Raw genomic sequence first — 12,008 nt, forward strand, 5'->3', positions numbered from 1 at the left:
TTTGACATCTTGTATATTGGATCATAAGACCATCCATTGTCTTTATTGAGATACCTCTCATTACTATTTTAATTACCTCCCATTCCACCAGTGTAGTAGATGCTGTACTTGTGTTATGGCTGTATATTCCTTTAATACTTCCATTATTGTAGCCTTTTAGTCAGATGAACGATCACAGCATACATAAAGGTCAGTTCTTTTACATCAGTCACATGATATTGCCTTGTAGATTTTGAGGACAATTGACTGCCTCATTGTACCTCTGCCAACAGAGGATTATGGTAAAAGTTGTTCCCAAGTATTCTCACCTAATTCTTTTCCCAAGTATGTTTTGAGAATAGATTAAGTAGTCAGTCCAGAAAGTGGAGTTGTGTGCCAGGGGATATTATGAGTGCTCTCTTTGAGTGGGGTGGAAAGTTCTTCAGACTTTCATTGAGGTCCACAGTCACCACCAGTCATTTAGGTTTTTTGCTATTTTAATCACTTGGGAGAGGATGGTATGAGCGAAGCAGTTGTATATTGATCACCTCACTAAAATTACTTCCTAATATTCACAGTTTGTGTGGTCAACATTTTAGAGAGGGATGTATAGAATATTGGTTGGTCCACATTTAAAGCATGTTGGACCTGGCTGTTTCTGCAGGGCCACCAGCATACATTTTGCTGTCACACACATTTTTGCTGAAATTGTTTTTGTTAGCTTTAGGACTCTGTACACTTTATCACTGCTAACCAGTGATAAAGTGCTTGTGTTATCTCCTTAAAATATTATATAATTGGCTTATACCTAATTGGCATATTTCATTTACTTGTAACTCCCTAGTAATGTGTACTACATGTGCTCATGCCAACACCACAAAATAAAATAATGGGTGGAGTGTTGAAACTTTTCAAACACTCACCCCCAGTCAAAGATCTGGGTTTAATCCATCATTATTTTGCTCACCACATCACCCCAGTTTGGACCCAGCCATCTGCAAATCAGTCTTGACCCTGTTCCCCATGGGAACAGTCCAGCCAGAACTGCCAAGCCGGGTCCTCCCTGGACTGGAAACAATCATCCTGGGATCAGTTTTGAGGTATCACCCCTCATCAGCCAGGCTAGCTTGAATCCAGTGGCAGAGTGAGCAAGGGACCCATGTCAGCCTGAACTGGTAGTGGAAACATACCGCAAGGCCTAGCTCTCCCTTAGGTTGAAATTGGAATGACCTTATTTCATTTTAGTATAATTTCCAAATGAAAAAGATAACTGGTTCATGTTTGTGTCTATGGAATTCTAATAAAACATCCTAACTCATGGTGAAGTCGGAATTCAAACTACAATTCTGAAAATGCCACTTTGGCATTATCTTGCCTTACCCGTTTGGTGCCTGCAGCCAGTCTCTGGTCACATGACTGGGTGTAGTCGGCAGTTGGCTTTTGTGTATTCCTCCTACACAGCCACATCCGATAGGAGCTTAGATGTGTCTGGGCAGGTCATCACAGGCAGGATGGGAGGGAGGAGCTTACCCTAATGAGGATTGTGGTGGCTGCTTGACCAGTGCTCTTATCTCAATCAACCAGTAACCCAATTTCTAACACAGCATATATTTCCCTGGGCAACAGAAGGGCGCTGTCCAGCTTCACCACCATTAATATATATATATTGAACAAGGCTACGCTGAAACGTGTTCGTGTGGGAGCCTGTACTCTTGTGATTTCGCATTAAATAGCACTTTTGCAGTCCCAAGGAGTCCAGCTTCTTCTTTATGCTAAGAAGTTATATATATATATATATATATATATCCAGAAGAATGGTGTATTTAAATCGCACACCAAGGGCTGCACATCATTCAATACCAGCTGGTAAAATACTCAGAAAACCACTTATTCTCGATAGGTTCATCGGCTGCTGTTTATTGAAAAAAGATTAGATTGCAGGTAAATCACACCAGCAAAAGTTGGTACAACAAGCACAAAAAAACGGTCGACAATGTGCTCACCATTCAAAAGACACACACGCTGTCCCAACCAAATGTCTACGCGTTTCGGCCGAAGCCTTCAACAGGACATTGGCAGACATTTTACACTCAACTATTTAAACCATATAGTCCTTCTTTGATGTTCATTGCATAGCTCAAGAGAGGTGCAAATGGAGAGGCCATTTTATAACGTCACAATTTTAACTTAAAAATAAGAAACTCCTAATCCTGTGCATGTTTTGAAATAAACTATGAACTAAAAATGTGACATTATATATTTCTCTCATATTATAATACATTATCACAAATATAGTCTGGTCACCTGTGAACACTAAAAAATTAATTAATTGTAATCACAGTCTACAATTCTTAAATACAAAACAAATCCCATGTATGCTGTTTTTTTCTCTCTCTCTTCTCTTTCTCAATTATCATTTTTCCTTTTTCCTTTTACTCTTAATGTCCACATATTACCCACTTATACCTAATAATTTTAATTTTGATTTTGATTTCAGTTTTAATTTTAAAGGCCTAATATATAAATGCAATTAATTAATAATATAAATATATAAATATATATAAATATATGTACTGCCAATTGATTGCAATACATCCACTTCATATAAAGGCTATAAATAGATGACAAATGATGACAAATAAATAGAGTAAATTCAGTCAATTCTGAAAATGCAAAATAAGATACAGGTAAAAGCGATTTCAACGTGGAATAAATAAATAAATAAATGGATATTCATCATCATAATTCATTAAATAAGTCATAGTCCTATAAATTAATATATTCTAAAAGGAATCTGAAGAGATTAATTAATAGATCCATATCATAGGTCAAATTGTTATTGATTAGGAAATTATAAATAGACCCCACAAATTCAGCAACAGGAGAATGTATATGTGCGCTGCTATCCTCCCCAAGGACCTATGCAACAGTATAAGAATAAAATAGATGAGTATAACACCCTAAAAGTGATATATATATATATATTGTCAATCACTTCCTCACTAGCCTGGAAAGGGATTGTTGATTTAAAACTTATCATTGTCCTCGAGCATTGGCTAATTACCTTCTATTACCCCTGAGTCCGCATAGTATCCTTTAAGTATAACACGTGTCATGCTCCTCTAGCCTTCAGCATCACTTGGTGTGAGAATTTCATACATGTTGTACACATTCTGTACAACTGTAAAACTTGATCAACTTCTTTTGTAAGACCCTCACCCCCACCACCCCCTGATTTGAGTATATAAACTAACTTTTAAACCCTTCTGTCCTTGTCACACTTGCCTTTAACTGCAAACGAATCCCAACCGATGAGGTTGGTAATGGGTTGTTAGGGATAGATACCAGTCAACATCCAGGTTAACTACCCGCCCGTCTTCCTGCTCCCCTTTTACCATGCTGTCAGGTTACTTTAGGGCTCAGGACGATTCCTACCTACATATCCTTTTGAATTCGGCTTAGTCTTGACTGCCTTTTGTTCATACATACGTTTACTTTTCGCCAACAAGCTCTTGTGCTATTTTTATGGCTATTGTGTTTCAATATGTGTCTAGGACCTTATACATGTACTTGTGAACAATATTATCAAGCCAGTCCATCAGCCGAGCGAGGTGTGATCTTGGACTGAGGCTCATTGTCCCTTTGTTTGGTATCTCCATCTGGGAGAAGACTTCGTGAATGATGTGTTGTTACTGTTGAGAGCTGCTTTCTTTTTTTAGTTTGATTCTGCGTGTTTCATGTGGATTGACAACTGCTTTGGGGCTGTGATGTGCCATTTTCTCCAGCGTCGTTTTTGTTGCAAATGATCGCCATTGTGGTGGGGTTGTGATCCAAGTGAACTTTGTCAATTCTCAATCCATTCCCAGGCTGCTTTGAATTCCATAAACAATGAGAATGTTAGTCTGCTATGACTTTTAATTTTGCTTGGAACTTCAAATTTAACCCAAAGGAGGCACGGGTATCTTGGACTGCCATGATGAAGTCCAGAATACTAATACTTTGTTATAGTCCGGCATGTAATGAGCTGTTTACATGCCGGACTATAACAATGAGCTGCTTGTGTGATTAGTTCCTTATCTTTGTAATGGAACACCTTCACAATCGCTGGACTTGGGGAGACACAAGGCAGATGTCTCTTGGCATGGACTCTGTAGGTCTTTTCCAAGGAAAGGAATTGCATTTGACCTTGTACTTCAGCAGTTTTAGTCACCCACTGCTCCAGGTAAGGCACCAGATGTTCGTACCTCTGGTTGCAAAATACCAGTTGCAATTTGCAACCAATAGTTTTGTGACCAATGTGGTATTTCGTGAACTGACCTATGTACTAATAGCTTGAGTCCCAAAATACTGATTCCTAATGGGTCAAAATTCAACCTACCTCATGAATATTAATGAGGTAGGTTGCAAAATGTGACCTACCAGGACACCCAGCCTGCTATTATTAAAGCAATCCGCTTTTTGAGATGCTGCCCATTTTCCTTAAAGAAAAATAACATGTACTTAAAAAAAAAAAATAATAATAATTATCAACATTTTTTAGCAGTAGACGGTGGCCCACGGAAACACTGTGGAGTCTGAGGATGCCATTCCTTTGAGGGTCTTTGTGCTCTGTTGTGTTCAAGTCCAAAGCGGATACTGTGCCATCCTTAACACTATTGGCTGTTTTATATAATGCATGTTTGCCCATAATTACCGTGTATCACCCAATGTTTTTGTAAGCTGTCTGTCATCAAGTGTGGGATGAAAGCTGCTAGGGAATTGATGAACATCCTATGACAGTTTGCATACATGTGCTTTTCTTTACTGAGTTCACTGCAGTATCCTGGTCTCTTTCAAGGGCTCTGTTCAAGGAGCTTTAGTCTCAAGTAATCACTATCATTGCCCAGGCTGACTTCCAATGCCATTAGTTGTCGCTTTAGATGGTTAATGTCTCTGTGTATGCATCTAATGCTGTGCTGTCGCTATTGCTTAATAGCAGTTATTGTTCCCCTGCATGTTATTTGCAGTTACCTGTCTTTGCCATTGTTAAAGCTCACTAACCATTGCATTGCATTTTTTTGCGGTGAGTTGTTTCAGGCAAAATGGCCATCTCCATGCGATCATTAGCAGTGGATCATTCAGATCAGTAATTAGCTCCCTCACTGAGAGTGCCTCCCATCCCCCACCATTCCCTGAATTCACTGTCTAATGTGAGGGGGAAGTGAGAGAGGTCAAGGTCTCTTGCTGCTCTGCCGGAATGTTTACCCTCACTGACACCTCCTCATTTTGGGCTCCACTCATCTTCATCCCGGCTATAGATCCTACAAGCCAAGCGGCGTTGCCATCATCCACCGTGCATCAACTTGACTGACAGCCTGCTGAAAGATATAAAGTTCAGGTCAACCACAATAAGGAACAGCCTCTGTTACCAGTCTATATGCGGTTTACCCTACACACACTCGGCTTCCATTGATTCCAAGGGAGCACCACCAACTATAGAATCCCTTCCTGGCCATCTTGTTGTTTATCTCTCCTCTGCAGAGTTTTCTCATCATAAATAGGCCTGGGCGGAACTCATGGAGTTTAATTCCCTGGAATTTTGTGGAGTTACCTAAAAAATCTGTGAGATTCAGTGGAGTTACTTGAGCGGTGGAATTTCGGTACATCATGCTGCTCGTGCCGATTTTATGTGCCGGGAGCTTGTCAAGTATAGTGAAATATGGGCGAATGCCACTACACGGTATACCAAAGGGCTTCTACCTGAGATTCGAGTAGATTTTCTACTCGAGTGGCAGCTTTCTCAAAGCGAGCAGCAGCTCTCTCAATGTGAGCATTAGTGACTTGCCGTGACTGCCCGCATGGAGAATTAGCAAGGGGAGGTGTTCTAGTGCCTAAAAATCATCTAAGGGCACACAAGTTCTCGCTCATGCTCAGTAACTTAACAATGGCGAGGTGCGCATGAGAAAAAGCTCCACCACACAGCAGTTGGTGAAGTTTTGCCGAAACTTCATGCTTTAAGTGTAAAGCAGAGTGGGCAAAACTCCGCAAGCCCCTCTAGTGGATTTCTTTTGCTCATCCCTGATCATAAATCAACTAGTCATTCGTTGTCTGCAGAGTTTGGTGTTTTATTTATTTTTCACTTTGGCCATGGAATCAGGGCCCCTCCTACCTCACCAGTTTAAGGAGATTATGTTGGATTAATGGTAGGTAAGCAGAGAGCCCTTGCTGCTTTCTCCTACCTCATTGGCTGCTGGCGTCAGCCTCCAACAGGGTTTGAGTTTACCGTGAATTCCTCAGCCTTTTATCACCATTTCATGAAAAGTGTGCACACAATGTTGATCTCTCATGTCTCTGCACACCACACATTCCCGAGATGTGTGCACTCTGAATTCACCAGATATCTGCATACTGTGAATACCCATTTCTGAAACTGCGATGGACTCTTTTTTTTAGGAGGCTCTGGTTTCTGACAAACAAAAATGCTTCTCAGTGGGCGTATATTATGAAATTCTTCAAATTGTCCATATTCTGAATTCCGTAACTCTAGATGTAGCATAAAGGCAAAAGATGTATTTCTTAAAATAATTCCACAATTTCCCATAAATGTGCACGCCATCAATTTCTGTTTTTGTTAATGTGTTACAACCTCCTTTCACGTTCCAGTCAGAGAAAGGAAAGCAAAGTGAATTATGTAACAAGGTTGCTGGGATACTTAACTTGTAAAAATAAAGGCTGTAGGATTTCATTTTTAATAACACAACAAAATGTAAATACCTGTAAATGAGGTGTAGGCATTCAGCAGTTAGGAAAACAACATTAAAGCACATTGTTTTAAAAATATGAAGCATAATGAAACAAATATTTTAATAAGATAAGAACAAATCAAGGAATTTTACTTGGTGATGCACAAGTAATAACTATTCTGTGAAATATGATTTCCAGAAATTATCATGTGTGTGCAATATAGTTTTCTTATTAAAAACTGTGTGCCTGTGCAGATTTAGTGCCAAATGTAATGGGAGATGTGATGTCAATAAATGTCAAAATGCTACCACATTACATTAACAATCACCTGCCTCATGCCCATTAAAGCTGGGTGGGTCTTAAAAGTTTGTTGTACTAAAAAGTGGCTCATGGTTCTAAAAACGTTTGGGAAGCACTGGCGACAATCATTCATAAGAGGATATTTAAATGTCCAGTCAGCATCTCAAACCAGTGGGGAGAGCATTGCAACCAGCATCTCATCTGCAATGTTGCAATGAGGACTCCTGGAAACAGTGGTGGTCCACTATTCCCCATGTCAGCTTGCTTCCACTTGAATGTGAAACATGCTAAATTCCTATTAGCCCACCAGATCAAAAAAGTAGCCCCTGAGAAACAAAGTGGACAAAGTGTTACAACTCTGTCGTCCCATTTATAGGGGGCGCTGTAAGGGGACTGTCACTAGCCTGGGAATCACTTGGAACACTTATCTAGAGTCCCTTGCTGACTCCTGTTTGTTTCTCTTTTCGCCATGGTATACTTGTGTAGTACTACATTTACTTCCTGGGACTGCAAATCCCATAATGCACAGCCTGGTAGTCAGGAAAGCCTGGAGTCTGTTTTCCATAGTTTTCTATGGGAGAAGTCCAGTTGCTCCTCTTCACCGGATCCTCTCTTCCAGGACTTGAGAGTGTCTGAAACTACACACACCTGAGACCTCTCCTGTGCAGCCCGGTCATGTGATTCCACCTGGAGTTTTTTGCAGCTTGGAACTGCTTATAAGCAGCCATTTCCTCAAGATCCCCGTCGTGCATTGGAGTTCGATTCCTTTGTGTTACAGACCCCTTATCGGATGGTGTTCCAGTTTTGTTCCTGTTCTGTTCCTGCTTGATACTGTTTCCTGTTTCTCTGCCCTGCTTCTGATTGTTCCAACCAGAGTCTGCTTCCTATCTCTTAGCCTTGTACCTGTTTGTTTCTTCCAGAGCCTGCTCCCTGTTTCTCTGTCTGCTCCTGCCTTGTTTAAGCCTGAATCTGCTCTCTGTTTCCCAGTCCTGTTTACTGCTTATTCGTACTCTCTGCATTCCAGCCCTGTCCTTGCCTGTCCCAGCCAATGCCTGTTCTCTGTTTCCCAGTCCTGTCTCTGTTTGTTCCAGCCAGAAGTTTGCACCCTGTTTTCAAGTCCTAGTCCTGCCTTTGCTTCAGCCAGAGCCTGTTCCCAGTTCCTGCCTCGGCCTCTTAGTTTATTCCTTCTATTTCCGTTTCCTCTCGGTATTTGTGTCTGGTAAGTGTTATCAGTCTTCACCAGTGTGTAAGTGTCCTCCTTTGTACTGGGGTTGGCTCCTGGTCTCCAGGAGGCAATTCCAGCCCCATCCTTGTCTAGTGCTATACGTTGTCTTTTGCGTGCCTAACAGTGACAGTGTGCTATTGCAGTTTTTCCAGGAATTGCCACTGTGTTTCCTGCTGGACCCAAAAGAGCGTGTCTCGTGTATGTAAGTACTATCCTTGTTTGTGCTTTAGGGTCCAGAAACAGAATCACTTCTACTGCCTCCTTTCTATGGGGCTGGCAGTGTGGCTATCTGTAAGAGCGAACTGCACAGAGGTATTGACATTCCCTGTCACTGTGGGAGGTTCTGCGCCCTACTCTGTGTACAACCCCAGCATGTTTGTCCATTAGTAATCCGTTTCCTGTTTGTTCACACAAGGGTTGCTCTGGTTTTACTTTACTGTTTCCTGTGCCTGTCCATAGCTGTCCTTTCCGTGTATGCCTTTAGCTGCTCTTCTGCCTCAGTACACTACCTCTGTAGGATATTTGGTGACCTCAAGGGATGTCCCAACCAGAGTCCTGATCAGACCCGCCCGAATCGCTCTCCAGGCAGCAAAGGCACACACAGACCTAAAATGTTTACCTGTCATGTTAAGACACCCCTTTCTAAACCTATACATTCTCTGAAGACCTCTAAAAAAGGCCTTAGTTTAAAGAATAGACTTGTTAAAGAAAATCAAAGATTGCAAATTCAGTGCTACATTGCCTGGCTTGCTGATCCATCAATGTTTAACTATTATCATATCTGTGATTATGACCCCCATTCTCTGTCTGTAGAAGAATTACAAAGAAATAGTGAGTTTTTGGAGATTCTATTACCTCAAAAAGGGGGGAATGTTCCTAACAGTGAAAGTGCTTTTGCTACCTCTGCACAAGATACTTACTCTCAAGAAAAACGGGTTAATTCCTTGCCTCATGCTAGTGCATCCCAAGTTCACTTCCAGGACTCTGCCATAACAAAGAACCCTGACACTGTCCAAGAAGCCACACTAGGGATTCCCTTGTTTTCTGATGTGTGCTTCAGCCTATCTAGGTCAGATTCTCAGAATTCAAAGTGCTGTGCTGATTCCTATAAAGACCTACCAGTCCCTCTGAGCTTTGAGGCCAGCAGGATAGAGCCTGTATCTAAGAGATCAGTAAAGACTGTGGGATTCCTTAGTTTCACTCAAAAGGCTTTTGCTCTTCCCAAACTGGATGATAACAATATGGACATACGCACACTAAAAGAGCAGTTTTGGCAGATTAAAAGGCAGATATCGGACTTCTATGATGAATATGTTGTAACAAACACAAGAAATCTTGCACGTGGGCTCTTTTCATCAAGGCATATTTAATTGTTGCCTGAACCATCTATAAGGTAGAAGAAGTAACAGAGCAGCTGATGGAAACTACTGCAAGGCAATTTGAAAACCTAAAAAAAGAAAATGATCACCAGCTTTGGCACAAAGAACAGTATGCTACTTCATGTGCCTCTCCAAAGCCTACTATAGAGCAGATTGTCCCTTCTATTATTGACAGTTAAAAGACAGCTCCAGTTTTAAATATATCAGCCTCTTCTTCAGACTCTCTCTCAGTTTGTAGTTCTCCAGAGAATATCCCTGAACAGTTGACTGAATCTCTGACATCTCTGAGAGACTTGACACCTCTTGATTTAAAGGATGAATCAGAGTCTTCAGAAGGAAGTGTCTCAGCCCCTCTATCAGAACAAATAAAGTCAAAGGAAGAAGACAATGCTGTTACAGACTGCAATAGCTGCACCATAAGAAACCAAGATATGACTTTACTGGAGAGTAAGGGCAAATTGTGCAAAAGTGTTGAAGAATCTGAATCTGGTGTTGACAGTAGTTCATGCCCTGCGGTGAACAAACCTGCAGATAGTGCTGTTCAAATGACACACACACCGGAATTTTCAGATTGTGGGGATACTCCTGCCCTTTCAAATGCTATCATAGAATTTGCAGATAATGAAGAGACAGTTCCTGTTTCAAGTGAATTAATGGATTTTTCTGACCGTGAAGAAATACCCGCAGTTATTAAGAATGTAATGGACTTCTCAGAAAGTCTACAAATCTCTTCTGTGTCAAAGCAAACCGTGGAGATTTCAGACAAGGAAGAAAGCCAGCAACCTGAAACTGAACAGTATGTCATAAGAAATGATAGCCTTCTCCTAGAACTGTAAACAGCTGCAGCCTCAACCACTGATCCTGACCTGCTGATCCCTGCCAATGTGTCTCCTGTTTCCAGCTCAACGTTTAGTGAAGAACAGATCTCTGATCTACCGGTATCTGATCTTGATGTAAAACCAGCCACACCAACGTCACCTGCTGTGTCCCTGAAATTAAAGACTCCTGAAAACCAGCAATCTGAATCTGAAGCTCAAATACTGAAAGATGTAATAGTTCCCACTAAAACTAAAGACTTGAATTTGAATCTTGTATTCGCAGATCTGATGATAAGTACTGTTCTTAGTGTTTTATTGCAAGAAACCATCATCAATTCAAAGGCTAGAGCTGAAAATATAAGTAACAGTGTAAAGGCGATTTCTGAAGAGACTCCAGTTCTATTTCTTTCCAAAGAACAACCTTTCAGTGTTAACAGAGTTGAAGATCAACTACCTGTAGTAGAAAAGCTTTGCAAAGAAACCATTTCTGATCCCACGAATACACCACAGAGCACTTGCAATGAAGAAATCTCAGTCTTGTCTGAAGATCACCCTAAAGAGTTAGCTTGTGGAACATCTACATTTTCAGATGTTAATCCAGTTTCTAAAGGCTTAAAAACTCTTGTTGCTCCTGAATGTGATACTCCGAGGTCATCCAAAACTAAAGAAAATTCTGACTTTTTCATGTTTACCTTGAGAACACCAGTAACCCCAGTCTCCCAAGTCTCTATGCTTTGCAAACCTCAGACCACAATCCATACAAATACTGCTGCAGAAACAGACATATCCTGCTTGTTGGAAGGTGTTACAGCCCTGACAGTTACTAATACACCAATTATCTCCTCCAAAGAAGAAAGTTCTGAACAGGAAACTAATGACCTTAAGAATACCGCCCATAATGCAATTCCAGATCTCCTTGCTCCTGAATCCACTTCACCAGAAACCAACTCCATGGACTCCTCCCATATCAATCAAACAATAAAGAGGAAAGACATCGGAGCCCATATGGGTAGTAATACATGCTTTGCTCATTGGATGATTCATCTGTGGCAGGACTGTAAACTTATCAACCAAGGCTGGTGTTGGATTTTCTTGCTGTGGCTTTTTCTCTTCAACTTTTTTCAGCCAAAAGATCACCTTCTCTCCTTGAGCAGACTGGTGGGAGGGGCTATACTTTTACGACTCTGTCGTCCCATTTCTAGGGGGCGCTGTAAGGGGACTGTCGCTAGCCTGGGAATCACCTTGAACACTTATCTAGAGTCCCTTGCTTACTCCTGTTTGTTTATCTTTTCGCCATGGTATACTTGTGTAATACTACATTTGCTTCCTGGGACTGCAAATCCCATAATGCACAGCCTGGTAGCCAGGAAAGCCTGGAGTCTGTTTTCCATTGTTTTCTATGGGAGAAGTCCAGTTGCTCCTTTTCACCGGATCCTCTCCTCCAGGACTTGCGAGTGTCTGAAACTGCACACACCTGAGACGTCTCCTGTGCAGCCCAGTCATGTGATTCCACCTGGGGTTTTTTGCAGCTTGGAACTGCTTATAAGCAGCCATTTCCTCAAGATCCCCATCGTGCATTGGAGT

The sequence above is a fragment of the Pleurodeles waltl genome, chromosome 10 (assembly GCF_031143425.1).
Source record: "Pleurodeles waltl isolate 20211129_DDA chromosome 10, aPleWal1.hap1.20221129, whole genome shotgun sequence".
NCBI lineage: Eukaryota > Metazoa > Chordata > Amphibia > Caudata > Salamandridae > Pleurodeles > Pleurodeles waltl.